Source organism: Neopelma chrysocephalum, unplaced genomic scaffold (genome assembly GCF_003984885.1).
Source record: "Neopelma chrysocephalum unplaced genomic scaffold, ASM398488v2 Primary Assembly neopelma1_105, whole genome shotgun sequence".
In the NCBI taxonomy this organism is placed as follows: domain Eukaryota; kingdom Metazoa; phylum Chordata; class Aves; order Passeriformes; family Pipridae; genus Neopelma; species Neopelma chrysocephalum.
The window spans coordinates 1151027-1169004 of NW_020897769.1; the positions used below are offsets into that span (position 1 = coordinate 1151027).

General features: G+C 54.4%; 1 protein-coding gene across 1 annotated transcript in view; it reads right to left on the reverse strand.

Annotated features, from left to right (window-relative positions):
- Positions 1-10028, reverse strand: part of ZNF185 (zinc finger protein 185 with LIM domain) — a 40947-nt gene extending 30919 nt beyond the window's left edge. The window contains exon 1 of the mRNA XM_027696227.1: positions 9905-10028. The gene's annotated coding sequence lies outside the window, so the exon portion shown is untranslated. The remainder of the gene's footprint in view (positions 1-9904) is intronic.
- Positions 10029-17978: the final 7950 nt, after the last annotated feature.

Genomic DNA, 17978 nt, shown 5'->3' on the forward strand with positions numbered 1-17978 from the left:
TTTTCCAGCTCTGAATCCCGTCGGGCAGTCAGGGATGCTCCAGGCCAGGAGCTGGATGGTGATCCTGAGCAGTGGGAGCCCCCAGGACACACAGACACCCTTTGGGGTGTCCCACAGCTCCGGCAGAACTCCCAGGGCTTGGAGCCGCTCCCCTCCTGCTCCCCAGAAGAACAGAGGGGTCTGGAAGGAAACCTTTGGCAAATCTGATGGGACACAGGCCCAGAGTGTCCCCCTGTGCTGTCACTGCTGAGGCACCTCCAGCCCTGGGGGCAGTTCTGGGCCCCTCAGACAAGAGAGGCATCGAGGGGCTGGAGCGTGTGCAGGGAAGGGAACGGAGCTGGGGAAGGGGCTGGAGCACCAGGAGCAGCTGAGGGAGCTGGGGGGGCTCAGCCTGGAGAAAAGGAGGCTCAGGAGGGATCTTCTGGCTCTGCAACCCCCTGACAGGAGGGGGGAGCCGGGGGGGGATTGGGCTCTGCTCCCAGGGAACAAGGGACAGGAGGAGAGGGAACAGCCTCCAGCCGTGCCAGGGGAGGGTCAGGTTGGATTTGGGGAAAATTTCTTCATGGACAGGGTTGTCCAGCCCTGGCCCAGGTGCCCAGGGCAAGGGTGGAGTCCCCATCCCTGGAATTGTTCAAAAAACACGTGGATGTGGCACTTGAGGATGTGGCTCAGTGGTGACCATGGTGCTGCTGGTTTGACGGTTGGACTTGATGATCTTAAGGGTCTTTTCCCACCTTAACAATTCTGTGATTCCATGATTTTCTCCATTAACCAACTCTATCCAGTGGCTATTTCCACCTTCCACCTGAGGATCAGGGCCATAGGATCCTGTTGAACACTGGCCTTGGTAAAGTTTTGGGCTGATATTATGGAATCCAGGAATCCCAGAATCCCTGAAGGGTTTGGGCTGGGAGGGATCTTAAAGCCCATCCAGTCCCACCCCCTGCCATGGGCAGGGACACCTTCCACTAGCCCAGGTTGCTCCAAGCCCTGGGAAAAAAAAGGGGTTTTAGTGGTATGGCTTATCTGGGAATTATGAGCTGGAGCCATAGGATCCAATTTCCTCGGTTGGTACAGAAGCAAATGTGCTTCCCTAGTGCAGGAACAGTCCTAGTGCTGATCCCGAGGGCTCTACTTCCCTCCTGGAAGAACAAGAACATCATTTGCCACTTGAATGAATCTTGGAGAGCTGAACCCAGCAGGAGAGGGGGGGAAACATTGAGGGGAGAACTCCAAGATTTCCTCTGCTCTGGAATCCCTCAGAGCTCGGAGCTTCTCCAGGCCTCACACAACACAAAAGCTGCTTCTCCCAGTGGGTGAAATCCCAGGTTTCCCTGCAGTGGGTGGATTCTGGAGGGTTTAGGCTCCAAAAGCACCTCGTGAGAGTCATTTAGAAGGTGGAAACATGACCCAGGAGTTTGGGAGCAAAGCAACACCTCTCCTGTGGCACTGCTGGGGGAGATCCAGGAATCCCTGGAGTATCATCTCCAGCTCTTCCCCACTGCAGCTCATTTTGCAGGACACATTCCCCGAAAAGCCCCAGGAGAAAGCCTTTCCTCTCCATGGGATGCTGCTCCCCGGCCTCCTCTTGCCAACCCCACCCAAACACAGCCCAGCACTTGGGAGAAAAGGAGAGCAGAAAGGGAAAAATGGCCCAAAAATGATGTTTTGGGGCAGGAAACGTGTTTTGGGCTTTTGGGCACTCCAGGTCCCCATGGCTACAACATCCCGTTGCTGCCAGGGAGTCTTTGGGTGCACAGAAACTTCCAGAGCTGGGACAGCACAAACAGCTCCCTCCCTTTGGCACACTCAGGTGGCTGTTCCCTGAAAACCTGGGATGCTTATCCCCATTCCCCACGAAGATTTGGAGGGATGAAAGGCCAGCAGGTCCAGCTGAAGGGTCTGTCACCTTTCCCACTCCTGTCCCTGCCCCAGCCCCAACCATCTGTGTCCCTCAGTGTCCCACACAATCCCATTTCCCCCTGGATTCAAACCCCATCCACATGGAATTCCCCAGCTCTGTAATCCCCACAGCAGCAAAATCCCTTCACCATGTGGAGACCTAAAATTCCTCTGCCTCAAACCAGATCCATCCCTTCCCTCTTGCCTTACAGCTCCAGAATAAGCTCTGCCAGGCCAGACACATCTTTTCCTCCTCTGTTTTTCCATTACTTCCTAGAAAATCCTCCTGCTGTGTGACCTTTCTGTTAGAAAGGCCAGACAATAAGTATGTTTTAGACACCAGGGCTGTTCAGGAATACAGGTTTTCTCCCAAATATTCCCTACGAATCTAAAATCTAGGGCAAAATAAATCCATTTCAATAAATTCCCTTATTCCCTCTGTATTTATGAGGAAGGTTTTCCATCAGAAGAGCTCCCTTTGGAGCCAACTGCTTCCTCTGAAGTGTCTGCACACCACAGGCCTGGATCTTAATTAGCACCCTTGGGTGCCATCGTTATGCAAATGAGCAATAATCCTGCTCCCTTCCCCATCCAAAGGGTTCCTGCACCGTTAAGCCTTTCCCAGTTGACTCTGGAATGGCTGCACTGGGAAGGATGATTCCCTTCACACACCCTCCCTGGGCAACCTCCCTCTGGTTGAATGTTTGCAAAGTGCCCCGGGATTCTGGAATAAATCCAGAATTCCATCTCCCCCCTCTGGAAGCAGCCATGGCCAGTGAGGAGCAGGACTCCCCAGGGACCCCATTTCCCAGGATTAATTCCCACAGGAGTTTTCATCCTCTGATCCTTAAAACCCCCAGATTATAAGGACAAGCCATTCCTGAAAATAAGCTTGGAAAGGCTAAGCCAGGATGGTGAGTCCCCAAGCAGGGAAGGTGTATCCATAGGGAATGCAGCCTGGAAAAAACTGGGGGAGAAAAAAAAGGAAGGGAAGAACCCTGAGCTGTCCAAGGAGTGACTGGGAACACCATGTTGTGAGAGGGGTTAAATCCTGCCTGGGCCTGAGGAAAGAAAATCAGAATTAAATGAAAACGGAGGGAAAATCCCACATTGTTTGGAGATGTAAAATGAAAATATTTCATTACAAAAGGCTGAAATTCGTTGGGTTTTTGTTGCTTCAGGTTTTAACTCCCCTTTCCTTGGGAATAAAAACTTAGTGGAGCTTGCAGGGATTTTTGAAAAGGTGCAGTGTTGCTAATTCCAAAAAAAACCCAAAAAAAACAAAGGAAAGGGTGCCAGTCCAACCCTGGAGCTGTATCGGGTTCATCAGTGCCAGTCCACATTCCCAAGGCAAAGCAGCTGCCAGTTAAGCCTTCCCAAAGTATTCCAGATCCCTTTATCACACTCCTATCCCAAAAACCAACCCAAAAGCCCCTGAGAAGACCCTTCTAAAATTCCCCAAATGCTCTCCCCGCAGGCCAAGCTTGGGAATTTGGGGTGTTTCTTCCCACTACTCCCGTGGATGTGCCTCCCTCTGCTCTCAGGCAGGAGGTGAGGCTTTATCCCTGCTCCAGGGCTGGTGTTCCCCTCAGATGCTGTCTGGGAGCAGCACGGTGTGGGATCGTGTTGCAGGAATTCCCAGCTGTGCCCTGGGGGGAATTCCTGCCCCGGGAGCTGGGTTGGGATGTCCTGGAGCTACAGCACAGCTGGCACAGGATGAGCTGAGCAGGGGGGCACGTGTGGAGCCCTCAACCTTTCTCCTGTGCTGCTGGGACAGGATTCCTGGACAGCTCTGCTCTCCCAAACTTCCCTCCCGGCCTCCTCCACTCCGTGTTCATCCCTTCACCCTCACACCTCTGTCACCTTTTACCTGCTGTCTCCTTATTTTCCTTCCCTCCTGCTGGATCTCCACGGCCAAAATTCACACAGGCTGGCCCCTGGTTGACTTCCCAGGATGTTTCCAGCGTGGATTCCAGGGGAAAAACAGGCTCAGCCGAAGCTGCCGCCAACCCCTCGGTGCTACAGGGGCAGAAGTCACACTCTGACCCCAGACAGAGGCAATTTTAAATTCACCTCCCCCAGAGCTCTCCTGAGCCCTTTCTGAGTCAGGATCTGCCCAACTTCCAGGCAATTAAACCCCCCTGGCCTCTTCCCTCCCTCAGGAATGTGGCACAGGTGGAGCTTCGTGCCAGGTGTGGTCCATGATCCCAGTGATCCTCCAGGGAGAACCTCTTTCCTTCTCCAGCAGCTGGGAGGGGTGAGTTCAGGGAGCAGCAGGGATGGATTTGGCCTGCTTAGGACAGTTCCCCACCTCCTTAATTCTGCAGAGTGTTCCAGGGGGATTCCAGGAGTGCCCCTCGCCTCCAACTCCGTCCCTCTCCAGCCCTTCCCTATAAGCAGCACCAAGATGTAGGAAAGTGGGCACCCATCCCTGTGCACCACAAACACCTGACAGCCAGATATTCCTTCTGAACGAATTCCACCTGAAATAACCTGGGATTTATGGCCCAGCTCAGACTCAAGTTTCTGGGACAACGTGTCCCAAACCCTCTGGCTGAAGTCCCTCATCCTGGAGGGCTGGATGGGTGCAACCAGTGCTCAGCCTTGGACACTGAGCTCTGGGATGTAACACTGGGATGTGCCAGGCAACAGGAGACCCATAAAAATGGGTAATTCCCACTGGCAAAGCATCCAACATGGGCAAAGAAATAACTGCTCTGCCTGTGCAGGACCAAAATCCCAGCAGAGCCTGTCCTGAGCCTGCACACTTCCAATGGAGCTGCTGCCAAATCCAGGCTAACTGATCCAAAATCCCTGTTTTCAGAGGCATGGAGCACCACCAAGAACCTCGACATCACACACAGGTTCCTCTGGGAAGCCCTGGGATGCACGAGCAGCTTTTCCGAGAGCCAGGAATCCCGTGCTTTGGAATCGAGCTGGGGCTGCAGCGGGAAGGGCCTCCCACTGCAGACACTCCAGAGCTGCCCGTCCCGGGAAGGGAAGCAATTACAAGCTGTTTAATTAGGAAAGGGGAGCTGAAAGCTTGTTCAGATGTTAATCTCGAGGGCGCCGTGTGGGCAGGGAGCCAGCTCAGCTCTCCCGGTGCCGCGGGGTCTCTGCCCTGCCCCGGCTCTTTCAGTGCCCTCCGAGTTTTCCAACAGCTTCCGACACCGCAAACTCCTCCCTTGCCCTTATTGGGGAGCGATCCCTACGGATCACAGGCTGAACAAGGCAAATCTGAACGAGGGCACACCTAAAGCTGTGCCCGAGGCTGTGGAGCTGCACCCCGGGAGAGGGGGATTTGTCCTGGCCGGCCCCCTCATCCAGTGCCCCGTGGAAGGATTGGAGGCACAGCCAGACCAACACTCTTTGCTAATAAAATTCTTCAAGTGCCTGAAATCACCAGCCCATTACTTAATTGGGAAGGATCCTGTTTTCCATGCAAGCCACTTAAAAAAAGACCTAATTACCCTCCAGGAGATGAAACACTCCTTGTTCTTACTGACTGGAGCTCCTCTTCCCTGCCCAGAGGGAAACCCTGCCAGCCACCCTCCTCTTTGGTGGCTCAACTGCAGCTTCTAAATGTTAATAACAAGTCTTTTAGCTGCTGTTGTCAGGGGTTTGTAGGACACTCGGCCCCTTTGTGCCTAAATAACCACCTTGCCCTGTGTGTGTCTCGGGATGAGCTGGATCCCATGTTGGACCCAGTTCTGAGGATGGAAGGAATGCCCTGGGAAAGGAAGCGGAGCTGCTTTGATCCCAGCTTTTCCTGGGAGTGCCATGGGGTGCTTTTACACTCCTGAACTGTCCACACAGCCACTGAGGTCAGGTTACAGCCCTCCTGTTCCAGGTGTTCCCGGCCTCGGGGTGGGATCTCCCATTGGTTCATGTCCCAGTTCCAGGCTCACTTTTCCATGCTGGTCCCTCTGGGAGGCCCAGCAATGCTCTGCACCAGGAACTGCTCTATCAGTGGGCCCCTTTTGGGACAGGAACCCCCAGATGATCCACGTGCTGCCACCTTTCCTATCCATGCAGGGACTGGATGACCTTGGAGGTCTCTTCCAACCTTGATTCCGTGAACCAGGAGTTAAACTCCGGGTGCCTCCCCAGAAAGGTCATTAAGAGATGACAAACCATGTCCTCACTGGTGTTATTTCCCTCAGCCCAAAGCCCACGTGCCATCCCTTAGGGAACCACCTGCAAAGCAACCCCGAATCGCCCCCGGGGACCGGGAGCTGCCCTGGGCTCTGCTCCCGGGAGCTGAGCCCATCCAAGGAGCTCTCACGTGCTCCTGCTGCTCCTGGCTCCCAGCACAACCCTCATTTCCCCCCCCAGGAACTCGAGCACTAATGGAGGGCTTGGCCAGCGACCCGAGCGCCGCAAACAGCACCCAGGGCATCCATGTGGAAAAATATCCTGGTTGAAGGATAATTGATGCCTGTTTTGACCTTCGCGGCGCTCAAATTAAAGTGTACTTAAAGCTTGCAAAAGGTCTGAACCTCCTTCCTTTGAGCCTCCTGAAGTCTGCTGAGAATTTTGTCATCCAGCCCCAAATCCTGGTGCAGGGCCCCACTCTCACGGGTAAGGGTGGGAACACTTTTAGCCCAGCTTTCCCAAACCCAGGGAGAGAAGATTCTTCCCTGTGGGTCACCTGTAGCCACCAGAGCTGCCCCAGCAGGGAGTTTTCCAGCTGCAGGAAGGCTGATCCAGACCCTCCTCCCGGGAGCTGGACCAGGCTGGGCACGTCCTCACATTTCTCTGCAGTAGCCAGAGCACACAATGCAAACTTTGTACCTGCTCCTGCTTTGCTGTCACCTGTTACCTGATCTGCTGGGAAGGGACAGCAGTGGATGGCACAAACCCTGCCAGAACCACCTTAACCCTTGCAAGCCATTTCAGCTAAAGGCGGGATCAGCACCTCCTGCCCAGGACCTGGGGCATTTTGGAGCCAACATTCCTAAAACTACAGTTATTGGAACTCTGATTGGAATGACATCCCGTGCCTGGGGAGGATGGACCTTCCCTTCCCACTGCCTGCGCTTGGGGGAACGAGTGGCAATGGGAATTCCACCCCAGGCTTCCCCCTGGGAGCTCAGCCGAGGATCTCATCCCGCCTCACACGGGGGCTGAGCGTGTTTGGAGTGGGAAGTTGTGAGGCAGCCTCTGGAAGTCCACACCCACAGCCTGAGGGATGCTCCAGGACTTGGAGTGAGCCCCAGTGGCAAAAAATGTCCCAATATTGGCTCAGTATTAGGAGCAGGTAAATGTCTGTGGGGTTTCAAAGGGAGATGAACTCATGCACAACCTCCTCTGAAAACCCCTAAATCCCAAACCCTGGGTGAGTGTTGTCCACACAGGCAGGGGATGAGTCCTCTCTGCTGCCCAGAGCTGTGGCTGCCCCATCCCTGGAAGTGTCCAAGGCCAGGCTGGATGGGGGCTTAGAGCAACCTGGGCTAGTGGAAGGTGTCCCTGCCCATGGGATGAGCCTTAAGGTCCCTTCCCACCCCAAACCATTCTGGGATTCCATGATTTTAGAGAATTCTCAGCTGCTCTCAGGACCAGCTTTTCCCTCCTGCCTTCCCCTTTTCCATGCAGTGACTGTTTAACACTGAGACTGTTCCACACACGCTTGGGAATGTTTAAGAAGCACCAGGAGATTTCTGAAGTCAAGCTGTGAACAATCAGGAATTCAATAATTTAAGCAGTCCATGAAACCTTAAATGAACCCTTCTGGGCTTGTGCAGCACACCAGCTCCTGCCTGCCTTGTTCAGCACACACAGAGATGCTCCAAGGAGAAGCTGGGCTGGGAGGAGGATCTTTTCCTCAGGCCCCACTGCTGGAGGTGCTCGAGGAGCTGGGTGTGAACTGGAGGGGATGGATGGTGACCCCACTGCAGGTGGCATTTCCTGCCTCTGCCACAGCTCTCCCATGGCATTACTCCCATAATTTAAATTGCAACACAGTCATCCCACTGTGCACCCACCTTGGGTGGCCAACACGCCCCCGAGTATGAACCACACCAGGCACCTAAGATCCCAGGATCACTGAGGTTGGAAAAGCCCTCCAGGATCATCCAGTCCCCCCTGTGCCTGAACCCCACCTTGTCCCCCAGCCCAGAGCTCTGAGTGCCACGGCCAGGCCTTCCTTGGACACCTCCAGGGGTGAGGACTCCACAACTTCCCTGGGCAGTTCCAGTGCCTGACCACCCTTTCCAGGGAGAAATTCCTCCTGATGTCCCACCTGACCCTCCCTTGGCACAGCTTGAGGCCATATCCTGTGCTCCCCATTGTGGCTGCAGAGGGCTCTGAAGCCCCTCAGCCTGGCACCACATTCCCTCAGGATCTTTGTCCCCACTACCTGGGGGCAGGGAATGCCTCTTCTTCCCCAAACATGGGGAAAAGAGATGAAAACCTGCAAGTGCCCTGGGGAATCCCACACAGACCTCATTCCGTGGGCAACACAGACACGTCTCAGCCGGGTTTGAGACAGCAGATGAAAAGCTGCAAATGCACAATTAATTTCCTTGAATTCGCTCACAACCACAGATCCCACAAAGAATTAAAATTTAGTCAACCAGATGAAGTTGGCAAAGCCATGAGCTACCGAAGGCAGGAAGCTTAAAGAGAGCAGCGCTCAAACCTGCCCATCCCAAGGGATCATCCCGAGGGATCATCCCGAGGCTCTGCTGTGCTGGGAGCTCTACGGTTTTCCTAACAGGACCACCCCCATCCCAAAACCTCACTCCTCTTCCTGCCAATATTGCTAAATTATTTTTCGCCATACCGGGTCTGCAGATTCATTACTGTAATTAAAGGCATTAATTCCTAATTGCTCAACTAATTTCTGTGTTTGGAAAGGGAAGGATGTGCAGGACCTTCGCCTCGCCCACACACTGTTGACCTTAAGCCTTGATGTCTAAGGATGAAAGGAAAAAAGGAAGGAAAATGTGTTTTGGTGTCAAAGGTGGAGCTTTGTGCTTGCATCACCGACCCACAAACAGGGCAGGACAGAAAACTCACTGAACCTTCATGAGATCACAGTTTTGTCAAGAAAACACAACACTTTTTTGGGGGAAAAAAAAAAAAAGCTGAAAGCTGTCACTGGTGGAAATCGGGACTTCCACTTAAAACCTGATGAATTTGGGGAAGAAATTTCCTGCTTTTTCTTTGGCTGGATGAATAAAATGAACTCTCCTAAGCACAACGTCCTGATCAAGCTGATGAGGGAGGACATCCCTGCCCGGGTGAATTCATCTCCTGTCACGTGAGGGGTCTGTCCTGGAGCAGCCTGGACTTTTCCAGGACTCCTGTGGGACACAGGGGGGTGCAGATGGAGATTTTTGGCTCTTTTCTGGAGCGGGCAGAGGGGTGGGGACGGGGAAGTGGAGGTGACATTCCCCAAGCCCAGATGAAGCAAGGACAGAGGGAGGTGCTCGTCTCCTCTGCCCCAGCTTTGCCACTCCTCACCAGGGTGCTGCTTTCACACTCATTCAGAGGGAAACAAAACAAGGCAGAGCAGGAGACAGCAAAAAAACCTTCCCTCTGTCCCACAGGAGTCCTGGAAAAGTAGGGCTGGAGAGGGAGAAAGTGCTGAGCTCACCACAAGCCCCTCGGGAGGCTGTCAGGGGTCACAGGTTCCAGTTTTCCCGGTGTTGTCCAGACTATGCTCTCTCCTGCCCACACCCAGAGAGCTCCCTGCTGTGCCCCATGGAAGTTCCGAGTGGAACAGATTTTAGGAAGCAGGGAGGGAATTTGGGATCACACGGGTGCAGCAACAGCCCCGCAGCCAAACCTCCCCTCCTCAGCCTCACTCGTGGCACAGACCCCATCCCTGGGGAGCCCAGGCACCATTCCAGCCCCACACCTTGGACCGAGAAAGAGCTTCACTTCTCCATGGAAGGGGAGGATTTGCAGTGTCCGTTCGAGCAGGTGAGGAAGGCACAGCGCTGCTCTTCCTCCCCCTCCCCCGGCTCCGGGGGACCATCCCCCTGCCCAGCCCTACCTGCGGACGCTCCTCAGGTGTGGTTTTCCCCAAAAGGGGGGATGCGGAGCTCTCTCCCGGCGGTTTCGCTCCCCGCGGCTGGCAGCGGGAATGTCGGATCCTCCCTGGCAGCGCGGGCGGCCGTGGGCACACCTGAGCCCTTCACCTGCCGAGGGCTGGCCGTGGGCACACCTGAGCCCTGCCGAGGGCTGGCTCCGGGAAGCCAAGCCTTGTTTTGAGGAGGAGACCTGGGTGTGTTTTGCCCTTCAGGGGAATCAAACAGGTTTCTCCGTTCGGTCGGCACGGCCTCCCCTCCCTGCCAGCTCTCCTCTACATTCCTGGCATTCTCCGGCAAACGCCGTGTTCCCCAGCTCGGGGTCCGATGGGACAGCAGAGGGGAGCCCCCCAGCTCTTATCTCACCTAATTTCCACTCAGGATAACCATTTCCAGCCAAGCTTGTCCCCCAGGAAGGGGGAGCAGGGACCCCCCTGCTACTCAGGTACCCGGGAGCCGCTTCCAGCAGTGGTACCCAGGGAGCATCAGGGACGGGGGCTGTAATTAGCCCTCAGCAGTGATTGTGTAGTTCTAACTCATTAAATGAGGCACCCAGGGGTGATTATCACTGAGGAAATTGCCGGGTGTTCTGCTCTCCCTCCCTTTCTTTCCCTTTCTAATTGCTCTGGTCACCACAAGGTCCCCAGGGCCCAGCTTTGGTGGCTCCGGGCACAGCCGGACCCGTGGACACACTTGTTGCCAATTCCTAAGGACTGGAAGTTGGGGATGGAGTTTAGAGCCCTCCTGAGAAGTCAAGGCTCCAGCCTGGGAGTGCCATAGAGGAGTAAGAATCACAGGATCATGGAATGGTTTGGGTTGGAAGGACCTTAAAGCCCATCCAGTCCCACCCCCTGCCATGGGCAGGGACACCTTCCACTAGCTCAGGTTGTTCCAACCTGGCCTTGGACACTTCCGGGGATCCAAGGGCAGCCACAGCTTCTCTGGGCAACCTGTGCCAGGGCCTCCCCACCCTCACAGCCAACAATTCCTTCCCAATATCCCATCTGTCCCTGCCCTCTGGCAGTGGGAAGCCATTCCCCCTTGTCCTGTCCCTCCATCCCTTGTCCCCAGTCCCTCTCCAGCTCTCCTGGAGCCCCTTTAGACCCTGCAAGGGGCTCTCAGCTCTCCCTGGAGCCTTCTCTTCTCCAGGTGAACCCCCCCAGCTCTCCCAGCCTGGCTCCAGAGCAGAGGGGCTCCAGCCCTCGGAGCATCTCCGGGGCCTCCTCCAGACCTGCTCTAAAAGCAGGTGATGAAGCCCCAACCAAGCACCTTCCAGGACCCCTCTGCACCCACGAGGACACACTTTTCCTGCCCCATGACCCAAACACAAGTAATGCTGAGGCAGGAACAGCTGGGAAGAACAGCTCCTGCCCTCTCCTCACAGCTCTGCTGTGGGATGATGGGCAAACATCCAATCCCAAACCAGGATGTGCCATAACAGGGCCCATAATCCACCCCTGGCTCCCAGCAGCACAACCACGATGACATCAGGGATTTTCAGGCTTTAAGGTGTTACTCCAGCCCCAGATCTCCCTCTCTGATCTCAGGCTGCAGCAGCAGCAGCAGCAGCCAAGCTCAGCTGAGCTTTGTTCCAGGTGATCCCAGCTGAGATAAACAGGAGAGAAACTGGAATATTCAGCGAGCCACACCCTGAGCTCAGAGAGGGCTCAGAGGTGTCCAGCTCAGATGGTTAAAATGCAGCCCAGACCCTTCCTGGGTAAAGCATCCTCTGCTCCAGGGCTCCAGCTGACAGTGCAGCTTTATTTTGAGCAACCCCTGAGTCATGCCATCGTTTGCTGAAGGTTTGTCCATGTTCTTTCCTGAAATAATGGTGACTCATCACCTGGCCTGGCCAGCCTTGCAGGTACAAGAGGTCCTCAAGCACGAGGAGGGACACCCCAGGGTCCAAGGAGTGGGGTTTTTTTCCCAGTGTGAACACACTGTTCCACAATGAAAGGTCAAAAACTGAGGGGAAAAAAGAAAGGCACCTGTTATGAGCACCTGAATATTAAATATTGGATGAAATGGATAAGGAGAGCCCAAACCAACACACCCAGAGTGTTGTTTCACCAGATGTATCCCCGCAGCGTGGGCAGCAGGAGAAGGGGGGATTCTGCCCCTCTGCCCCCTCAAGTGAGACCCCACCTGCAGAGCTGCCTCCAGCCCTGGGAACAACATCAAAAGGACGTGGAGCTGCTGGAGAGAGTCCAGAGGAGGCCACAGGGATGCTCCAAGGGCTGGAGCCCCTCTGCTCTGGAGCCAGGCTGGGAGAGCTGGGGGGGGTCACCTGGAGAAGAGAAGCTCCAGGGAGAGCTGAGAGCCCCTTGCAGGGCCTAAAGGGGCTCCAGGAGAGCTGGAGAGGGACTGGGGACAAGGGATGGAGGGACAGCACAAGGGGGAATGGCTTCCCACTGCCAGAGGGTTAGATGGGATATTGGGAAGGAATTCCAATTCCTGTGAGGGTGGGGAGGCCCTGGCACAGGTTGGGCAGAGAAGCTGTGGCTGCCCCATCCCTGGAAGTGTCCAAGGCCAGGTTGGACAGGGCTTGGAACAACCTGGGCTAGTGGAAGGTGTCCCCTGGCAGGAGTGGGACTGGATGGGCTTTAAGGTCCTTCCACCCCAACCCACTCTGGGGTTCTGTGAGTTGTGAGCTGCAGGCCTGGGGAGGGGCAGCACCACACCATGTCCGTGGTCCCTCTGGAGCTGAGGCTTCTCCAAGGACATCACTCTGCCATGGCAACACCTACCTGGGATGGAAGGCACCGGCCTCTCACTGCAGTTAAACCTGGGACTGATCCAGCAGCTCCACTGGTCTCCCTCCCACCTGCCCTGAAGCAGTGCCACCTTCACTTCAGGGCACTTCCTCACCACTTCTTCACTTCTTCATCATGTCCCTACATCACAGCACCCTCATCACATGGCCACCAAACACCACTTCCTGAGGGAAGGGTGGAGCAGGGAAGCTCTTCCAGCCGTGCCTGTGGCTAAACAGGAGCAGAGAAGTGGATGCTCCAAGGCCAGCACGAAAATCACGGACCTCTCAGGACGTGGCCTTCCCAAAGAAGAGCTGGAAAGAGAGAAAGCACCTTAAAAGGTCTGGAAGCCTCAAGAACTGTTGTCTTCCAGGACTGGTGGGACATGGAATGGGACCTTCTGTCTTTGTCTTCCAGGACTGGTGGGACATGGAATGGGACCTTCTATCTTCCTCACATGGATTAGGGCAACAGCAGAGGGTCAGAGACATCAGATCCCATGGAATATGTAGTAAATGTGATATATGTGAGTGTATAATTACAATCAGATACACCACAGCTTTATCCTTTATTTCCCACTGAGGCAAGTGGGATAGGAACACGCAATTTTTTTTTCTCCTTTTTCGTTTTTTTCCCCTTGTGGAAAAGGCTTTTCATCCTCTTTGCCCAGTTGAAAGCAGCCATGGCCACCCCCTGCAGGCAGCTCACCTCAAACTGGGGGGTTCCAGGGACCTCCCAGACCCCTCAACCTGCACACAAAGCTCAGAAAAAGCACCTCCCTGGTGCTCAGCAGCTTCAACAGGGAGGGACAATCCATCCCAAAGGAGGCTTTTTTGTGGATTTATCCCATTTAAGCTCTTGGATGTCACTCACCCCGGCAGGCACAGAAACCCTGATGGGGGTTTTTCCTCCTCATAAGGGAGCAGATCCCGTTTTTAATAACATGGCATTTCAAAGTCCCTGCAGTGGCCAGAGGTAGGAGTTTCCTGCCAACCAGGGACATCTGGAAGAGCTGCTGGAATAGCACAGCCAGGTCACCTCAAAACAGAGGCTAAAAGGTGTCCAGGAAGGCTGCAGGGAAAAGCAATTCACTTTGGGCACTTAACTGAGAGAATCAGAGCAGGAGCATCATCCCTCCAGCTGCTCCAAGAGCCTTGGGGATAAAGACTCTGGATTTATGTTAGGGAGCCATTCAGTATGCAGAGAGTGTGAGTTAAATACTGACAAATTCATGATGCTTTGGGGCAAAGGCACCAAACTCAGTCTTGAAATTGTCCAGAGAGTTATTTCTCCGATTTTAGGTAACAACTGGCAGCCCCAGCCTCACCTGGACACAGCACAGGTGACCTGCACAGCTCTGGAGCAAACCCTGAAGCCACCAACACACAAAAAAAATCCTTTAAAAATCAGTCCTGAGCAGAATCCAAGAGGGGTAGGTAAAGCTGCCACCCAGGTGTGCCAGAGAGCCCAGCCCAGAGCAGCAGGAATGTCCTGTCCCTCTGTTTCACCACCACAACCTTCTCCAGGGACACAAACACACACCCCTGGAGCAGGGCAGGAGGGAGGAGCAGGAAAAAAGAGCCTTTCCCCCCATTTCCACTTAAACACACTATTGGCTTTAAGAGCTGTAGGTAAATTCCAGCCTGGAATATCTGATTTTACCAGGAAATGGATTCTCCTGGGATCTCCTCTACAAGAAGAGCAGAAACCCCCCTCTCTCTCTGAGATGTCCCACAGCTGGCACTGGTTGATCCTTGTTTCCCTACTGTTCACCTGCCTCCCTTGTGTCCTCCCAGAGGTGGGAATGACATCACACGAGGAAGCTGCAGCCACAGAAACTACTCCTGGGGTGGAGAGAAAGCCTGAGAGGAGAAGATTTAAAGGACTCAGAGCATTTAGGTCAGAAAAATAATGGCAAAGAAGACCCAGGAGTGACATGAGGAGCACAGAGCTGCCACTGCCAGAAACAGGGAGTTCAAACCAGCTTGTGTTGAACCCTCCAGTTCGTTCCTTTCCAGAGGTGCAGCACAAACACCTTCAGAAACAGGGATGTCCACGAGGAACTCTGGAAATCCAACAGGCAGTTCTATGGGAAGGTGATTTTACCAAGGAATGCTTGTCACCCCCATGACAGCAGTGCCTCCTGTCCCCAGCCTCCCTCCCCAGTGCAGCCTGGAGTTGAAGAGTTGCTCAAATACATGGTTTAATTTTTTGTTTTCTTTTTTAGTTGGACAAATTCCCCAGCCTCACTCCAGAGCACTGGGCTGCACTGGACCATTTCCTGCTTTTTTTTTTTTCCCTGCCCTGGAACTCCCCAGCCTTGCCCCTTGCAGGTGAGTAACCCATCAGTCCTGTGGGCCTTTGCAGAGGTGACACCAAAGCCAAGCCTCAGCAGAGGATCACCGGGGTGAGTGGAAGGGTGTCAAACCACTACACCCATTTGTTACGAGGGAATCCAACTGGTTTTTCGTGAGGTGTCATCCCAAAGCGCTGCCAGGACGCCAGACCTCACCTTCCTAATAGCAGGGAGCAGAGCAGAACCGTCTCTCCCGGATTATTCCCTGCTGGAATACAATGATCTGCCCCCTGCTCACGCAGACACGGCTGCACAGGAGGTCAGGAGCAAACCAGCACCGAGACAAAAGGGTCTGCTCAGCAAACACAGGGCACAGGAGAGGCGATCACAAGTGCCAGCTGAGCCAGGGCTGAGCCAGGGACACAACCTGTGCCATGAGGGAGCAGCGGCACCACCTCCACCGTGCCCTGTTTCAAGCAGGGAGATGCTCATTTCTTTCCCATCACCAGCTCAGCAGCTTCCTCAGGGCTCCCAGGCAAACGAGCTGCTTTCCCTCTCCCTAATAATGCCCAGGTTGCACCACCCTCACACCCGTGGGCCTGGCACCTTCCCGGGGCTTGCACAAGCACCAGCGAAACTCGGGCAGGAATTCTCTGGGAGCAGAGTCCAACCCACTCCTGCCGTGGCTCCGCAGTGCTGGGAGGTGTGGGAACACCCCAGTGCCTGCTGCTGCCTGCACGTTGGGATAACAGAGACAGGGATCTGCAGAGCCAACAGAAATCCCCTTCCACAGCTTCCCAAAAGGCCGTTTGAGCGCTGGAATGTGTCGTGGATCCCTGTGTTTCTAAGTCACCGAAGGTGCTGAGCTCCCACGGGATGAAAAGATCCTCCACCCAAACCTCCGTGCCCCCCTCCATGCCCTGCCAGGGGGGTGGAATCACTACCCATTATTTTGGAGACCAAGGAAATTTGTTGTTGTCACGGCCCTCAAAGTTTACATTCCTGTAACAGCACCAGTTTGAAACCTCCCAGGTTGCCAAGATCCCCCAGGTCTGGGGAGCAGAACAAACAGAATCACAGGGGCAACCAGCACAGAGGATGTCACTTCAGGACAAGCTTCCAATTAGGAACGTCTTGGCTCATGGAATTCTAAGTTACTCCCTCAACAAGCCAATTCAGCCCCAGCTGGAACAGATCCAACCCACTGTGTGCAATCTGCGCAGGCACAGAAAATGCATCTGCTTATCACTGTCAGGAGCCCAGTTAATCATGGAGTAATGGAATGGTTTGGGTTGGAAGGGACCTTAAAGCTCATCCAGTCCACGTGCAGGGACACCTTCCACTATCCCAGGTTGCTCCAAGCCCCATCCAACCCGGCCTTGGACACCTCCTGCATCCCCAGCTCTGGCTGGACTGGAGCTCCCCTCTGGGCTTTTTTGCTCACTGGACATCTACTTTTCCATCAATTTTTCCTCTTCCCTGTTTCTAGTATCACACCCAAGCCACCCTTTTCCTTTCTGGAAGGTGTGTGTGGACAAGAGCTTCCCCCACAGCCCAAGGAATTCCTTAGACTGTACAACCCTCCTGAGCAATGTCTCTCTGAGAGGGGTTTTTGGTTACCTTAACTCCACTTAGAAAAGCACTTCTATTCCTCCTTCCCTTTCCCTCCCTCTCATTTCTCTGGGATAAGCAAGAGATCTCTCCTTTATCTCTCCTGCTGCCAAAACCAGTCTCAGGTCAGCAAAATTAGGAGCCGCAGCAAGAAAAAGCCAGGAAAGCTGAGTGAGAGAGATAAGAAGCTCGGTGAGAGTGCTCCAGGGAACTCTTTGAAGACTTGAGGAGCTCCTCTTGGGTGTTACCACCAAGGACAGACTGTACCTGACCTTGGCCTTGGATATTTGGATGGAAAATTTGATAATGGCAATTTTGCTTCACAGCCTCCTGCTCCCTGTCACACACACAATCCAGGGTGGGAATCCCAGAATGGTTGGGGGTGAAAGGGACCTTAAAGATCATCCAGTTCCACCCCCTGCCATGGGCAGGGACACCTTCCACTATCCAGACTGCTCCAAGCCCTGTCCAACCTGGCCTTGGACACTTCCAGGGCTGGGGCAGCCACAGCTTCTCTGGGCAACCTGTGCCAGGGCCTCCCCACCCTCACAGGGAAGAATTTATCCCTAATATCCCATCTAACCCTGCCCTCTGGCAGTGTGAAGCCATTCCCCCTTGTCCTGTCACTCCAGACCCTTGTCCAAAGTCTCTCTCCATCTTTCTTGTAGCCCCTTCAGGTCCTGGAAGGCCACAATTAGGTCACCCTGAAGCTTCTCTTCTCCAGGCTGAACAATCCCAATTTTCTCAGTCTTTTCTTATAGGAGAGGCTCTCCATCCCTCTGATCATCTTGGTGGCCTCCTCTGGACTCACTCCAACAGGTCCATGCCCCTCCTGTCCTGAAGAGCTGTCCCATCAAATGGATCCCAGGCAGGAAAGAACAGGAGGATCTCCTTGGCTTGGCCAAGAAAACATAAGATGAGCTTTATGCTCATTAGGTTGAGAAAATGAGTTGAGAGGAGGAGGCTGGCCCAGGGATGGGAGATGCTATGGATAAAGCAAGGTTGTGGCCAGGGTTAGAGTCCAAGTCAGGTTCCACCAAAGCAACAATCCCTGTTTACTTGTGTTTGGGAAACAGCAGCTCCTCAGCAGCCAGAAGCAGCTCTGGCAGCCGCCCTAATTACACAGGGAGAGCAACCAACCCAAACCTGGGTGTGACACAACACTTCCCTCCCTGCCCAGCCCGGGGAACTGCTCCCCCCCATCCCAGAAAACCTCTGGGTTACCCTCCCTGGGTGAGGGGAACCCCAGTGCCCCTCCTGCTTCCATCCCGCTGACTCGAACTTCCAGTGCCTCTTGTTTCGGGATCCCCTTCTGCTTGGGACCTTCCTTACCTTGACAGGCCTCCAAAGGCACAGTCCTGGAACTGCATCCAAGGACTG